The following is a 16,706-nucleotide window of genomic DNA, read 5'->3' on the forward strand; positions in this document are numbered from 1 at the left end:
TTGTAAAGAGGTAAATATATATGGTATATGTATACACATGTTCTTTTGGAAGAGTCTTATCAGTAAAGTCATGGCCTCATTTTGAAAATAAACACCTGGTTTATCATGAGCACTTATTAAAAACTAGTTATTTGAGACAGAAAACTATTTATATCGTAACCAGAGGCTGCTGTAGTTTTTAAACAAAAATCCCATTGATTTCTGTGGAGTTCCACATTTTAAAATGTCGTTTTATGTCCCATCATGGTTATTTATTGTCCTTAGGAACTCAGAAGGATGAAAACAAGTGATTCAAAGTAAAATCAGATAAATATTGCATAGAAAATACTTCTAAACCGTAAAGAATTTCTTTAAAAATATGCCTTGTCTATTTGACTTTCAAAATAGCAAATATAATATTATAAAATTATAATCCTGTTACAGATTTCTATAGTTTGAATTTATATGTACATTTTGAAAGTGCCTATTGCTAGCGAGGTAACAATACTTGCTATTACCTGCTTTTAAAAAATCGGGCCTTTAATAATTATCTGAGTATCAGTACTTTGGACAGGAAAACCCTGCTAATATCTTGCTAGCAATAGCATGGTGTAATAAGACCAGCTGGATCGCTTCTGCGTATGATTAGGATCATTTTTCTACCCAGAGGAATCTCATTCCAGTTACTGTATTTCCTCTATTCAAATTACATCTCTATGATCTATAGAGGTGTCATTTTGTTCCGCCTGGGCCGTACTCTTGAATTTGCTTCTTAATTATAGATATAATCAATCCAATGCAACTTCTGAGTCATTTCTGAAGTATGTTGGCTCTTTGTGATGTCCTGACATCTCTGTCTCTCACCCAAAACTTTGGCCTTCGGCGTGTAACATGCCGCAGCTGGGACTGTCAGGAGGTTTGGAGGCTGCGCTGGATTATGATCATTTCTTCATGGTGGAGAACAGTCTTTGTGGCAAAGGTCTTACCTGCTCTGAACAGCAACAGGTGAGTTCCTCTCTTCTCTTTGCATGATTAAAATTATTTTTACTGAAGCTGAGTACTCTTGAATATTCCAGGTTTCTTTTCAGTTGATAACTTTCATGATTCCAAAATACTTGTGAAGTATGTCCCAGTTACATCAAATGTATTGCTGGATACTTTGTGCAATGTATTTCTTTGCCCAAAAAATTCTAGAAAGGGTATATGAACTTTTTGAAACATACCTTCTGGAAGGGCCTATTCAAAAGGATCCGTTGCCTTTCTTCTGTTCAGACCTCTGTGAATGTACTGAAAACGTTATAAGGCTTATCGCTTACAGCAGTCAATGGTGATTCAAAGGAAGGTACACATTTCGTTGCAGTTCCTTCCAGGAGTGTCATCTTAGAACAATGAAACAAATTTCTTAGCTAGTGCACCCATTTTCGGACTTGCCCCAAATACCTCCTCTTGAATTAGGTGTTAAATTCTTTGCCTGTTGTTTGACAAACATACCCATTATAGATACAGCATCTGCTATAACTGCGAGAGGAAGAGTGTTTCTGAGGAGTTCATGAGCTTGGCTTTAGAACGAACAAAGTTGAAATTAAAAAAAGCTAACTAAAATCGTTCCTTTCTAGGTATGTTTTGAATTGATTCTGTAATTCCTTTGAGGCTAGGCATGAGTGAATATAAAGTTCAGACAGAAGACACACTCCTCTTCACTGATCCAATTTCAAACTCTCTGCCTAACCGGTCTTTTATTCACAAGCACACGTATTGAAAAGCGGCGTAATGTGGATGGGAAAGGCTGAAGTGAGCTACGCATCATAGTGATGAGGTATGCCTTTTCCTCTGGAGCCTTTTTTTTCTGCTAAGGGGCAAAATACTCTGGTGATTACACAATGATGTCGTCTTCAACATAGGACTGTTTTTTCCTCTTGTGATCCTGTTCATCTTTTTTTTTTTTTTTTAACTTTCTATCTACGCATGTAGCACTGTGGACCTGTGTTTTTCATCCCAGAGTATTATTCTCATTTGCTTTTAAGATAAGGAAATCTGGGTTTCTTTACAGCGAAGTTTATACTGATAGAATCTCAGGATGGCGTAAATCTGCCAGTTGTATCAGCTCCTCTTACAATAGTACAGTGTGTATAAAGCAAATACAGAAGTTGCACATTTTTCATCAAAGCTTGTAGAAAAAATATTCTTAGGATCTTTAATTTCTGTATGTCTCCCACCTAACATCTCCTCCAGAGGTTTGATTATTGCACTGTGATAGACGCCTTAGAAAAACCCAAGACAGATAAGATAGATCTAATTTCTAACCCTGACATCTCTGCCACCCATTCATTACTCTTTTTTAGAGTTCTTGCCATGCCCTGTGAAAGCAAATGTGTCAGTTACATCTGCAATTTCTATCAGAGGGGGAAAAACTGTTGTCTATTAACATCAGAGCTATTAAAAAGTGGAGCAAATTGTGTACAGTTCAGAATCTCCTCACTTCGGGTGAATAATCAGTCTGGCAGGAGAGGATCATTCTACCTGTTTGTCAGCGAGTGCGGGCTTTGTTAAGTAACATTTTTCACCGCAGAACAATCAGCCTTGGATCAATAAACCCCAGAATGGATTTACAATATCCACTTGGAATAGATTTGGCTGCATCTGTTCTTGGTGTCTCAGTTACAGTCACATATCCACATAGCCATCTCCTTAGTTACTAATCAAGTCGTTTCTCCTTCCCTGGTTCTTTTTCTTTCATCAACTTTCTACCGTAAAGTTAATTTTACAAAAGAAAGAAGAGTGATATCTGTTGCACTGCCGTTGTTTGTTTTAAATGCCTGTTTCATAACTAACACACATAACCTGTGTGAAACTAACACACACAACCTGCATCCTTCGCCTCTTTGGCTAGCTTAGGGAATGTTTGAAATCAAGCAACGTTTGTTTTATAATACAAAAACTGTGTGTCCCTGTGCTTTTGCACCGCTCCTAATCTCCACAGTGACTCTCAGTGGGTAACTTATAAATGTACAAGAACGTCTCAAAACACATTTTGAAGAAAGAAGGGAGCAAGAGAGCGAGAGAGAGAGAAGAGAGAGAGCGACTCATCTAAAGTTACACCATCATCTTTAACAGCTGTGCACATATTAAAGGAAGTAATGGGGGAGTGAAGGTACTGCATATTTCAAAGCTGAACTGTTGCAGTAACAATAAGAAAGGGGGGATGTTGTGCAGAGTTAGCCAAGTGTTTGAAGTACATTACCGTAAGCCAAACCAATGAAGTGGACAAGATTTCTAGCATGCTGCAGTGGTGCCTCTGCGTACTTAATAACAGATGTTTGGTCTCTCTAGGCAGATAATTGTCCTGCTGTAAGGTTGGCTTGACCTGTGTGAGCAATACTGTGTACAGCACTGAAGCAGTAACAAATGATCATAGCTTTTCTCTTTTTACTGGTAGAATGCTTAGCCACGCTTCCTTTTAAGCACATAATTACTCCAAAGCAACTGGAGCCCATACATCCTCCTTGCCTAATGGCTCTGAAGCCATTTTGCTATAATTTATGGGGACAGGGTTCAAAGTTTTAATAATATTTGGATAATATCATTGCCAAAATGTCTTTGAGCTGTGATGAATAGAATGAGAGTGGGCACATTTCGATTCTGTGCATGACAGCGCGAGTGTTAACAGCACCATACTTTGTTCAACCTTTATGGAAACATTCACTAGCCGGTTTGCTCATGAATTATAGATATGAGCATGAAGAATTATAAACAGCAGTGGAAAACATACAGGGTTGCTTGTTCATAAGGCACTGTCCTGTTAGTGGCTCTTCTTTATGCAGATAAATGAATTGCAGGGAATACAAAAATGGTTTAAATAAACCCTTAGCAGATAATGTATTAGCACATCAACATAAAATACGCATGCACTGTGGCATGCTTTTGGATATTTATGTTTATACTCTCTGCTCAAGTGGCTCACTGATTTTTTGGCTTCCTATCATTCACCTAATAATTTCAGCATCCTAACTGCACCTCTGGGTATGTTTATCTGACAATCCAAGCTGTTCTTTGCTTTATGTTGCTTGCTGAAATTGGCTTACCAATTTGCTCTGCAAGTCGCTTCAGTGTATGATAGGTTAATGATGTTAATCAAAGCTAAATAAGAGTAGACGTGATCCTTTCATTGAAGACGTAGACCAGCCTAGGCCAGAAAGCGCTAGCATTGATGGAGCAAACAAGCCCATTGGGTAGGTGGTACGAGATCCCAAAAATAACGTCAAAATAATGTGTCACTAAAGCTAATGTACACCTAGAGCTTCATCCAAAGCCTGATGAAGTCCGTAGGAGTCTCTACTGATTTCAGTAAGATTTAGACCAGGCACATAAAATTCTGCATCACTTGGCTATGAATATTTTTTTTCCAGTTTGCTTGATAGGATACGAAACTTATCGTGAGCAAACTGTGGCTAAATTCTGTAGATAATTCATCAGTGAGAGGTTAAGGATTTGTTAAGCAAAGAGTATTTTTTAAGTATAAAAGAGTATTTGTTTAAGCACAAGTATTTTTCATTACAGAAATGGCATAGAAACACTGACTTTCTCCACGCGTGACAGCTGCTCTCAATGATAAAAAAAAAGAAATACAAATATGAACAAGAATTATTTAAAATGTTCCCAACAGTGATGGTGGCTAGAAACAATTTAATAAATACTCTCTGTTTAATTCTATTCAATGATATTCAAGCGATGCTTCATTTAATCAAAGGGGCGTTTGATTACAGAAATAATCAGCTGACAGAGTCCCAATTCACTCTGGCCTCTAAGTATGCACATAGATAGCTAGATCTGACATATGTGAGGTTTGGCAATTATTTCTGAAAACCTATTAGGATGGCCTTAATTACAGTGGTCTGATTTTATATTCGATAGCCTTACTTTAAAATCTTAATCTTTATTATGAAATTTTAATATTCATTTCTTGAAGATTCTTTTACATATAAGCCTTAATTGGCTTGTTGTGTAAAGAGGTTTTTTTTCTCAGTGGGTTGAACAGTGTTCACCAGCTAAAATTATTTCCTCTCATTATGCTGAGGCCTGAAGACACCATGAACTTTTAAAAAAAATAACAAAAAAAAAAAAAGAACTAATATATGTGGGATTCAATTAATCTTCCAGTCTTCAAAAAATATCATGTAATCATATAAAAAATTGATTGGTAACTCCTATGATTATCTTAAAACAATACATGGACTATTTTCATTCTGTATTAAGTTGTTGACTAAGTCTTTAAAAATAGGTGTATTTCTGTATTGGGTTATCACTAGAAGACGAAATATATACTTTATTCTTCCTCCTCCTAATTCTTTTTCTCCTTCGACTACAAAGAGAGTCTGGGAACCTTGAGCCTCAGAAGTTAAAAATACAACCTCTCTCTGTTTTTCTTAATTGATTTCTGGAAAAACTATGATCTCTAAGAATGAATTGAGAGACAGGAGTGATAAAGGCAGAAGTAGTTTTACATTTTGAACAATTCCAACAAGGGGCTGAATATTCAACATCTGATAGGCCAAATAACAAGTTGTTAACTTCACAATGCGCAGTCACAGAGTACATATGTGTCACTTTGAGCAAAGATTGAAAAGACATTAGAATTAGAGATTTAACAGCCAGCTTTGATTAAATCAAAACAATCAGAGTAGTTGCATTTGCAACAGAATTAGGTTTAAAAAATCCAGACTTGGAATACTTTGCCAGACCTTACAGTGCAAGCTTATTCAAGGATAAATTTTTCAGGTGATACCTTTGAAAAATATATATTGCAGAATACTTAAGGACTCTTCTGGGAAATGACGATGTATGTTCAATTATTTTGCCTCCTGTCCATGACTTAGAATAGTCAAAAGAGCCACGTAAGTGCTGCTCTTTGCTTTGTTGTAGAGAGAATTCCATCATATTTAAAGTCAAGTCATAGGAAATTCTGATTTTTTAAGACATGTTTGATGGTTGTGCTCAAAGGAATAAAAGGAACACAGATAAAGCCATATTATCCATTTCTATAAACTGAAAATATTGAAATAAAGAGAAACCAGCTCCAGATCTTTCTCTTTTTCTCCCTTTTTATAAATTCACATACAGTTTGTCAGTACTTACTTTGATCAAAAATGTCCACTCCTCACATATGCCACAAAACACAGCGATCCATCCCAGGACAGTGTATCACAAATAGAGGACGTGTCAGTATAGAAGACTGAAAGTCTCAAAAATTGCATTATGCCACAGGAAGAGAACAGGCTTATGCCCAAACAACGATGTCATTTCTACCTATAGTTGGAGAGTGACACTTCTAATTTATCTGCAGCCCTTTTATCCTTGGAACAATTGTATTATCGGTCTTTGGAGAACTGCTGATCTCTGTTTTCAAATCACATCTTGTTGAATGTCCCAGTGATGTCCTTTGATATCATCACATTAAGAGAAATTAACTCAGGCACAGATACAATACCAACCCTTTGTTCTTCAATCTGTGTTGTTCTATCAAGGAAAGGTGCACTCCACGCACCGTAGAGGGATTTCTTAGTACCTATGTTAAATAAAAAGCCTGAGGGAAGTCACCAGAGTGCACAAGATGTGGTCCATAAGCTTCCATGAAAGATGTAGCTACTAATTTAACTCTGGAGCTCATGTAACTCAGTACTCAGTAACTTTGGCTTACGGGTCAAAGTGTATCCTCCCCCGCCACCTGCCTAGAAGACAAGCATATGCTGCGATCCCCAGATCCCACAGGCTTTAGGGAAAGCTAATGAAGAATGGAGAATGCCTGGCAAACCCTCAAGAGCTCTGTGGATCATGGTATGTGACACTTTTGGATTCACGTGCAATTTTATTCAAAACCTCCACGCACCCAAGGAAATTTGGCTTGAAATCTTAAGGCAATGGTCATTCCTATAAAGTTTGAGAAACCTGCTAGTTCTGATTTGATGGGAAATGCACCTAAATACAGCCATGTTGAATGATTCTTAGGAATATCCCTCATTGGGAAGGATCCTGGCATATGTGACAGGCTGAAAGTTCTACAGAGCCAAACTTCTTCCCATGCTTAAAAGTATTTATGACATGGCAATCTAATTTGACAGTGTGTCATGAAGATTATTGCAGAACAACGCACAAAAAATGTTCAAGGTGATTTTTTTTCATTCATTCCCTTTTATCTCTCTTCATCCTCCCATTGTGCTACACTTCTACCCCTGAAAATCGGTGCTGTAAGTTCATGGCAAAAGATCTCCAGAGATCTCCATTGTTTAGTGCTGGCAGGTGTTGAACCTTTGGGAAGACTACAAAGTATTTTCATTTAGCCTTAGTTAAAATTAGTCTCTTGTGCCTACTTCTAAATGATACACCTCTCCAGGTATACTTCGAATTCCTGATTATCACCTCCTTGTGCAGCGGAATTTGAAGCGACCTGCTTCCTCTAATTGAATGGGAGCTCTATTCGATCACCCTGTCCTTTAATTTAGCTCTCCCACCTAGAACAATGGGTGATTAACACAAGTCAAAACAAGCGCAGAAAGGAAAAAGGCAGCACAGCCCGCCTTGGTGCAGCTGCTCAACTCCAGTGGTTGCCTGCTGTGTAGCAGCATGTTACGGTCACTGCCAAGCCTTGATCTCTCTCTCTGTGTCAGTACTCCAAGGATCCATCCTTTAAGCAGCACAGATCACACAATTACACATTGTTGGAGAACTTCAGTGTCGCTTCTAAGCAGTACAGATTCTGCATCTTGAAACAAAAGTGAAGTAAACAGAAACACATAAATGATGCTTAAAGTATTGTTGCTTTTATTTTTTATTCATACTGCTGCTTCTGTTACCACCAATGCTCTTTTTCCCCTAAGTTATTGAAATGCTCATCCGCCTAGTTGTCAGACATTTCAGTTTTAAGGCTTTGGGTTTTTTCATTTTCATCTTGATCCTAATGCCAGCATAATATCTCATCAAACCATACCTTTCTTAGATCAGAATGTGTTTGAATTCTTGCTTTAAGAGAGTTGCACTTTGATTTTGGAAATTATCCCATACTTGTCAGCATATAATTCCTAGAAAGTTGTTTCGATGCAGTTCATTTTGATGCTGGCCCAAAGGCATATAATAACAATGAAATGAAACTCAATGATTTAAATTACATTGAATCAGGCTTAGGAAAGTGCATGTGAAATATTAGCATTGATAGTGACCTTTTCAAAACCAAGTGGAAAAAAATACATGATTTAAGAGGGGTGAAGCCATTAAGCTGTGTAGAATTTACTTCTAAAAACTTATAAACTGTATTGGAGAGCAAGAACATTTCTGTTGATGCTAACTACAAAAGATTGCAAACAAATCAGTTGTCCAAGTGCCTACGCAGATTTCTGCACAGTCGGTAAGGTGCAGTCTGTCCCAGAAACTTTACTGTCCCAATCTTGCAAAGATTTAACCACAGACTACTGTACTTCTGTATACCAAGGTATTAAATCTTTCTGCTTTTAAAGTATTATAAATAAACGTCACGGTTTTCCTTTCCAGTCTCTGAGAGAGTGTATAACACTGCTTACTCGGGCCCAAACCAAAGACCACTAACAGCAGTGTATGTCTTTTCCTTACATTAGTAGTCTTTGCATCAAGCCCTTGATTTTTCTTTCAAAACCTGACAGACATATACTCAATTTCATATGTACATAATATGATTCCTTGGGGTGCAGGGGGGGAGAAAAAAAGTCTTTCACCTCTGGAGACAAATAACCAGGTTTGTAAACGGACAGGGTTACTTGATAGTCACTAGTTAAAATTAGACTCTGGATACCTGCTATGATTCAGTGTTTAGAAAACAAACAGATAGGGTTAGATCCAAACAAAGGATTCATTTTAATAGTAAACATATTTAAGAGGGTGCCTGTGTAAATGTGAATTGTTTAGGGGATGGATTACCATTTTGCATACATTTTAGAGCTCTGAGAGAAGCCATTAAGGGATTAACACCTCCGATTTATGAAAATGCAAGGATGATAAAGAAACAATAGGGGTGACAGCATTGTGTAAACGACATTGATTCATTTCAGAACAGGGCTGTTAACTGCTGGAAATGAAGAAATAAATGGAACAATGGATAGATGCTTTTACCAGCTTGTCATTAATTAGCAGTGAGCACAATTCTTTTATTGTCCTTTTTGAAAAATACAAAATTGGTAGGAAAATACAAGCACTGAGCAAATAGATTACTCTGTGTCACTAGGCTGACATCTGCATTTCCTTTCTTCTCTAATATATTTTGTTTTTCAAATGATATCGAACTTTTAGCCTGGCAGCAAGCCCAAATTTGGCTTCCTTTGAAATTCCTAAAAGGACGTGTTTTCATCCTTGAAACCGTACCGCTTTATAAAAGCGTATCAAAAGCACGGTTTGAGAAAGGGTTAATAAATGTTAGCGCATCCCCTGTAACACAGCTTGGAAGCACAAACAACAGTTCAATGCACTATTCTGCTGACCTATTGCATCCGATCAACTGTGGTTTTATTTCTAGCAATGCCAGCAGGTGGGAACTGACAACATGTTTCTTTGGAATCGTAAAGAAAGATCGTCTCTGATGGAGAATTAGCTGGAAGTAAGCGAGGTTGTTTGGCACAGATCTAAGCAGGGACAATGCTTGATTATGGCTATCACTCTCCAGCTGCTGTCAGAATGTTAAGTTTGCTTTCTTGAGGCCTGACATCTAACACATTTCTTTTTCTAATTAGTATCTGGTACTGTAAGATGCTGATATTTTACTGCATGTCAGTTGCGCAGGGCTGAAATACATCAGTGAACTCAGATGTGGGTGTGGGCACTAGGAATTAGGTTTTTTACCTCTCACGGTGAATTTAAAGCATCTCTCTGTTTTAAAAAAAGCTATGTGGATGGAGAAGTTAGTGTGTATGAACCTCCGGTGGTGTTGCCCGAGAAAGGATGCAGAGTGAAGCTGACAAATCAAACATCAGCTAGGCAAAATACCCTGAATGCTGGTTTCATTTTCATCATCCTACTCAGGCAATATTCTGTTCATGAATATTTCCTCATGCTGGCAGCAAAGCAGCGTGTTTCCCAGCTGCAGATGCAAGGGTATGGGGGTATTTCCACCACACTAAAGCAGTAGCAGCAGCCCTGCCCACCGGATTCTGGTAAATTAATTAAGCTCAGAGTCATTAAAGACTTGCCATGTTGCCACCTGTGTAATGACATTGTAGGTAAGGAGGAGTCAGGGTTTTCACCTGAGGCAAGTATTAAGCACAGCTTGACAGGAGCTGTGGAGGAACTCATGTGTGGATGCAGGTGTGACTGAAAAATTAGATCGTAGGTATAAATTCAGCCAATGCTCAGCAGAAATCTGCTCATGCTTCTTTACTGCCAATCCGTGAAATTTTGCTCTATGTCTAAGTGTGTGTAGGGCTTGTTTTGGTTTGATTTCTTTAAGTTTTATTTTTCAGGCTGAGAGCACAAGCATTATTTCATAAACCACTTTAGCATCCTGAGGTAAAGGTGAGAGTGGTTTTCATCTGAGATGAAGGCAATAGTTTCTCACCTTAAATACACGTAATAGATGTCATCAGAAACTCCGGTTGTTTATGAGAGAGGGCTCTTCAGCCAGCAACAAGTAGGTGAGCTGAATTTTTATTTTTTTTATTGCACAAAAAAAGATGGATTGGTGTTCAGAAGACCAGGGCTAATTTTTCTTACTGAAGTGATACCATTTATTAGATGGTGCCTGGGCAAGTCACAAAAGATATTTAGGAAAAAAATTGCCAATTTAATTTTTGTTTCTTGCTCAGAAGTTCCTTACAAGTTTGTGCTTTTTAGATTGAGTCTATCCAAATTTCAATAATATTCTTCTAGAGAGAATAGGCATAATTATTTTGTAAAACTATCAACCTTAGTAGTATAGCTCCTGGTGTTCCAAAGGTGTTTACACTAATTTGGGGCACTTGCAGTGCCTGTTTCAAGTCACAACATTAATAACCAGTCCTCACGCAAACAGTCAGGGCACACCTTGCTCCAAGCTTTCAGCAGCGCTGGATCTCTGAAGCGCTTACTTGCAGAGTGTTTAATGCAATTTTCAGGAATGAAATTCTGTACCACAAATAGTCTTTCGTTTGCTTCTTGGGGAAAAAAAAACCAAACCTTTTTTCAGCATCAGAGCTAAACGAGGCCTTTATTTGTTGCACATATAGTTTATAGATCTACAATTATTCCATTATATATGTCTATCCTTCACTCTTTGTTTGTCAGGAAGGGCCTCCTTTTTTATACATGCATTTGACTCCCTCTGCTTATAACTAATCTATGTCTCCAACAACGTTTAAATTCTGGTATCAGGTTGACAAAGAAATGGGACACAAGGCTATAAAGCTGTAAAAAGAGGTGTTTAGCAAGGTTGCGTCCTACCTATAGCAGAGATTCTTCATCATATGTGAAAGTCATTGAGGCTCTACAAGGGTTCCTAGAATTATCTGTAGAGAAGAAAACAATTGTAAAGGTCCTATTGTGGTAGAGCACTGAAGCACATGATTTACTCTCAAGCTGCAAGCAGTCCCATTGATTTCAGAAACCAGTGACATGCAGAAGGTTAAACATGTGCTTGGCTGGGTTCAGGCCAAACCTGGTATCATTATTCTGAATAGTTTACAGCTTACAAAAAACTTTTAATGTTATGTAAAAAAAAAAAAAAAAAAAAAACAACCACCAAAAAAACCCCCACAAACAAACTCTTGTAAAGATGTGTTATATTTTAGGTCAGGATGTAAAAGAACCAGCTCTGGTTCAAAAATAAGTTAGTTATTTTTGCAAACACAGTAGGATTTTTTGGCTCTCGCTACCGTAGGCACAGCAGGGCCCCTGCGCATCATCCCTTGCAAGGCGAGACATGTACCGCCGTTATATTAACTGTCCCTCACAGGTTGCCTATTCAACTCTTCAAAGAACAGTTGTAGAAAAATCTCCAAGCACATGGAGCTAAACTGTCAAATACAGGATGGAGGTTTTAAGGACGTTATGATTAACTTTGAATTCTGAGCAGGTGCAATTCAGCATCTTTCCTGAGATTCATGTAAAACTCAGGTTTGAGGAATATATGAATTCTGGACTCTATTCTCTGCTACATTCTCAGAGGCAAACTGCCTCATGCCAGTGGAATAATATGTCGTATATTTAATGTGTGTAACTCTGAAGATTTCTACAGAATAAAAATTCCCTGTCTAGGCGAGTTATAAAACTTATGCTCTGACTGAGAAAAAAAAACCCTGAACTCCTAGAAGTGTAGAATCTAATCCACAAAAGGGAAAATGAAGTAAGATAATGAGCTCTCTGTGTGTTTCTCTTCAATTTCTGTTTCAGTTTACTTTGTTTTGTAACTCGTGAGCACTAATAGTCTTTATAGTTAATTCACAATCTTTAATTTCTTTCATATTGATTATAATGAGATTTCAGATGTCTCCTATACTGACTTATTCTCTCCTAATTTTCTGAAAGGAAGAATATAATACATAAAGACAGAATGGCATTCTTATTCTGCACTTCATCACTATGCATTCGTCAGTTCTCTGTCAGCAATACTTCAGCAGTATGAGATTCTTAAGTTTCCAGAGAAAGACCATATAGCACAACTTCACTAATTCTTCCATGTGTTCTCTTCCCTTGACAGGTTATTGAGAAATTAATTTTGTATAATTAACGCAAATACAGTGTCCATGGCAGGTTTAGCCAGGGGTTTGGACCATTTGCTTCCTCAGCTCTGTATTAAGAGCAAACCTCTTGTTTACTGTGATACTTTGGAGTTACATCAGGCTGTGAAATATGTTTGAGAAGACTATCCCAAAATAAAGGGATCTGATTGATGGAGTGATCCATAGTCACCCCCTGAGCTGACATTCTTACTGTACAGTACAAGTGGGCTAAAAGCATTCGTAAATGAAGTTGCTATGAATAGCTCTTCTGAAGGAATTGCTTTCAGGAGCTACTAGTAATGTCTATGCTGGGACTTAGGGGCTGAGAAGACCTGATTCTGGTGAGAGTCATTCATGGCTTATCTGGCTTATCTTGCAGAGTGCATGTTTTGGTAATATGAAAGTGCTGGGTGAATGCCAGAGCACTGTGAATTTTGGAGGAGCTTCTCTTCCACTTGCTTTGGAAGTTCTGTTCTGTAATGAGAAAATCAATGTCGTATCCAGCTGATAAAGGGATGGGGAAAAACATAAGGGGAGGGAAAACATTCAAAGGGCCCTGTTGAATCTTTCATGATGGAAAATGGAAAAAATCCATGCTTTGATGCCTGATGTTCTCCCATCTATGAAATAAAAGAGTTCTGAAAGTTTTGGCCGTGTTTACATTCACACACTTAGAGTTTTATTCATGTCCTCATAAATAAGTTATCTTTAACTGCAACCAAAAAAGGATCTTGTACAGTTTAGTACCCCTTTATGGTTGACATTGATTTAAAACACTCCATAAGGGGCACAGGACTGCAGGATCAATTAAAAGTAAATGCAGTCATGAAAGTTACATGAAGTACTGTCTGCCAGAGCCTCGCAGACACCGTTCTTCTTATGGCTGTTTGCCACCTTAGCTAAACAGAAAAAAAGCAGCTATATATGTAGTTTATTTCATACTAGTTGGTGGCCTTTTGACGGGAAGGCAAAAGTGCCTGACCAAATCAAGTCTTCTCAGATAAAAATCTTAAGCAGTTTTAAGAAGTTTTTAACTTAGTCTGTTAAAATGTTTAGTCAGGTTTCTTTCAAAATAGCCACCAAATAGGAATGCTGACTGGAGGGTCTCACCAAGGCAGGTCATAAAACATATTGTTGATCACTACATTTGTGCTATGAAAATCAACAAAACCAAAAAAAAATCCAAACAAACTCACGCTAGTGTTTTCAGCTCTTACTAGTTCCAATAGTTTCTGTTCATGACCTTAGATATAAAAAGAGAGATGAGTGTAAAATAAAGTTTGTGTCAGATGGGAACCAGCCTTCCCATGTAACCTTCTGTGGGGAAAAGAAGTCATGACGGGTTTTCTGTTGTCCCTGCACGAAAAGCCAGCGATTCCAGCTTTGGTGAGCTCGTGAGCTGCACTAATTTGACATTCTGGTATAATGCTCAAAAGGCAGCAAGTAGAAAACAGGGATGGTAATTTTAGATGTTTTCACCTGTTCCACTCCAGCTGGCCAGAAGCAAACTGTACCCTGCGGTACGTTTGTACTGTGCTACAAATGTTCACCATAGTCTACATTTGTACAGTGGGTTTTGTAGACTCCACACCCCACGCCACCCCCCCCCCCAAAAAAAACCCACCACATAGTGGTAAGAAACCCATTATAAGTTCTTCGAGCAATGGTAGTATAATGTCTTTTTCCAGTTGTGGGGAGTTTTGTCCCTAACGGCTGTCTGCATGAAAAAAGGACATAACTTGCTATCACAGAGTTACTGTTGGGAAAATGCTGGAAGGGAACATTGGGCAGTGGTAGAGTCTGGACCAGAAGGCCTCCAATGGCCCCTGTAGTCCTAATTTTTCTGTATATGTTAACATTTGAATGAAACAGGAAATCTAAATTAGATAGTGCAAGAGATTGCCATCAGTTTTTGAAATACGAGCTTTTAGAATGTGTCTGAGATGTCAAATTTATGTACTCCTTGTCCTGACATAGCATTTTTTTTCTAATCTATCAAAGATAAGGATGTATCTGTGCAGAAACTGGAGACCAATTTGCATCGTTCCTATGTAGATGCTGCTTTGTATGAACTTTTAAATAGGTATATATTTTTTAGATACGTGAAAATATTTTTTTACTTAATCTCTCAGGTAACATTTTGTTCATTAATAAAATCTTTCTTTTAGTCCTCCCAATGGTAGATGAAAGGGATAACTGGATTTCTGAAGAGTTAGTGCTTGTTACCACAACTATAATTTCTTGCCCATGAGCCCATTCGCTCATCTCTGATCTGCCAATATTTCTGTTGACATTTCATCGCAACTGTTTTACCCATTTCTTGAGAACATGAGAGAATCATCTGTGAAATGCCAGTTCGTTGGCAAGCTGTTTATTTATACTGCAAGACTGAAGTGTTTTGTAGCTGAATTCATTGCAGGGGTCTCTAAGTAGTGGCTGGTTACTAAATCCCTGGTAAAAGGATGCTAATAAAGAGGTTGGGCTTGTATTTGTCCATTTAATCTTATGTTGAGTCCCAGTAATTTCAGTGATACATGACGTGGCTAGAATCAAAGTGAGAGGTTCAACACAGCTTATTATCTTTATCAGTAAACCGCTGTTTATTGTATTACAGAAAACAAACCACTGGGTAGCTATAGGATAAACATGTTTAAATCTGTTCCCCAGACTATGTGGTACTGTAACTTCTATGATAATTAGAAGATGCATATACTTAGGTTAATTGCCAGCTAACAATATTAAGTTGTTGCAGTGTGGTACAATATGTGCCAAGAAAATCCTCTACATTTGTGTTTTCTACTGCTAACACAAATACCTGGGCACTAAACAAAAAAAATACACGTCTGAACTATTTCCACTCTCCTCCTAAGGAACTGTATTTCAACATGTGGTGTCAATAATGGAGAGTGTGCAAGAGTACCTTCTCTCTGTACTGCCTTCGTATTCTCTTTAGATTGTTGATATTTATGGATAATAAGTTCCTATGGAAAACACGTTCAGGTGGCTTTTATTTTCTTGCTCCCCTTCGACTTGTCAAAACAGTTACATCTGTGTCAGTCTATCAATTAAACATTGCTTTTTCCAAGCAAAGATAGTCCAAGTTTGGACACCTTTTGGCACGACTGGGGACTTTTGTCCAGCCAGGTGCCGGATAAACAGGCCTGGCTGTAAATAACAAGTAGTTTTCAGTCACCGAGTGATGGAGTTACTCCTCTTATAAGTCACTATAATTGTATACATGTGCACTGTTACAGAGACATTTATTCAGTCGATACTTGCTCAGAATCTTAGTGTCATAAATATAGGACTTTTAGAGATTTATTTTGATAGTTTGGCAACTCTGATAACATAATGCAGTAGTTGAACACAGTACGTTCTTTGGAAATTTGTACAGATTTTATTTAAAAGCATAATAACATAAATAGCTCTGCATGTCATACTTTGACAGCTTTTATGAGATCAGAAAGAAAACTTTTTTACTTCATCTTTGTAAACAAGAACTTGTTTCCTAAATATTTTGCTTTTGGACTCATTCACTTCTAGTTGGGAAGGGGGGAAAAATTCTCAAATTATTTCAGATAATTCAAACCTCCTGAGAAAAGTAAAGCCCAAAAAAATCTAATAGTTTGTACCAATCCGATTTGGGGGAAAAGCTTCATTGACTTCACATCAGAAGCTTGTTTTAATATGAGGAAGACGCCCCGACTGGGCACTCTGGTGAGTAAGAGCAACTGCATATCAGTCTGACATCCTCTACCAGCTCCAGTCATGGTCAGTCGTCAGTGCCTTAAGGAAAGCAAAACAAAAACCAGAAGCCAAATTATACATCAAAAGGGAAGCAGTTTCTTCTCCTGCACTGCAGGCAACCAGCAGACCACCTCAGAATGGGATTCATATACTGTGTCAGAAAGAAACAGTCAACAAACAGTCCTTTCAGTCTATACCACCCCGTATCTACAACAACAATCCGTATAGCCAAGAACTCGTATTACAAATTTATTTCTTAAATGCCGATTTCAGGCA

General features: G+C 37.9%; 1 long non-coding RNA gene across 4 annotated transcripts in view; it reads left to right on the forward strand.

Annotated features, from left to right (window-relative positions):
• The first annotated feature begins 879 nt into the window (after nucleotides 1–879).
• Nucleotides 880–16,706, forward strand: part of LOC134515410 (uncharacterized) — a 40,009-nt gene continuing 24,182 nt past the window's right edge. For 3 of the 4 annotated variants that reach the window (XR_010070976.1, XR_010070978.1, XR_010070979.1), the window contains exons 1-2: nucleotides 922–984; nucleotides 1,596–1,795. This is a non-coding gene — a long non-coding RNA (uncharacterized LOC134515410). Of the gene's footprint in view, nucleotides 985–1,595; nucleotides 1,796–16,706 lie in introns of all 4 variants that reach the window. The other variant, XR_010070977.1, reaches the window with a different exon arrangement.

The sequence above is a fragment of the Chroicocephalus ridibundus genome, chromosome 4 (genome assembly GCF_963924245.1).
Source record: "Chroicocephalus ridibundus chromosome 4, bChrRid1.1, whole genome shotgun sequence".
Lineage (NCBI taxonomy): Eukaryota > Metazoa > Chordata > Aves > Charadriiformes > Laridae > Chroicocephalus > Chroicocephalus ridibundus.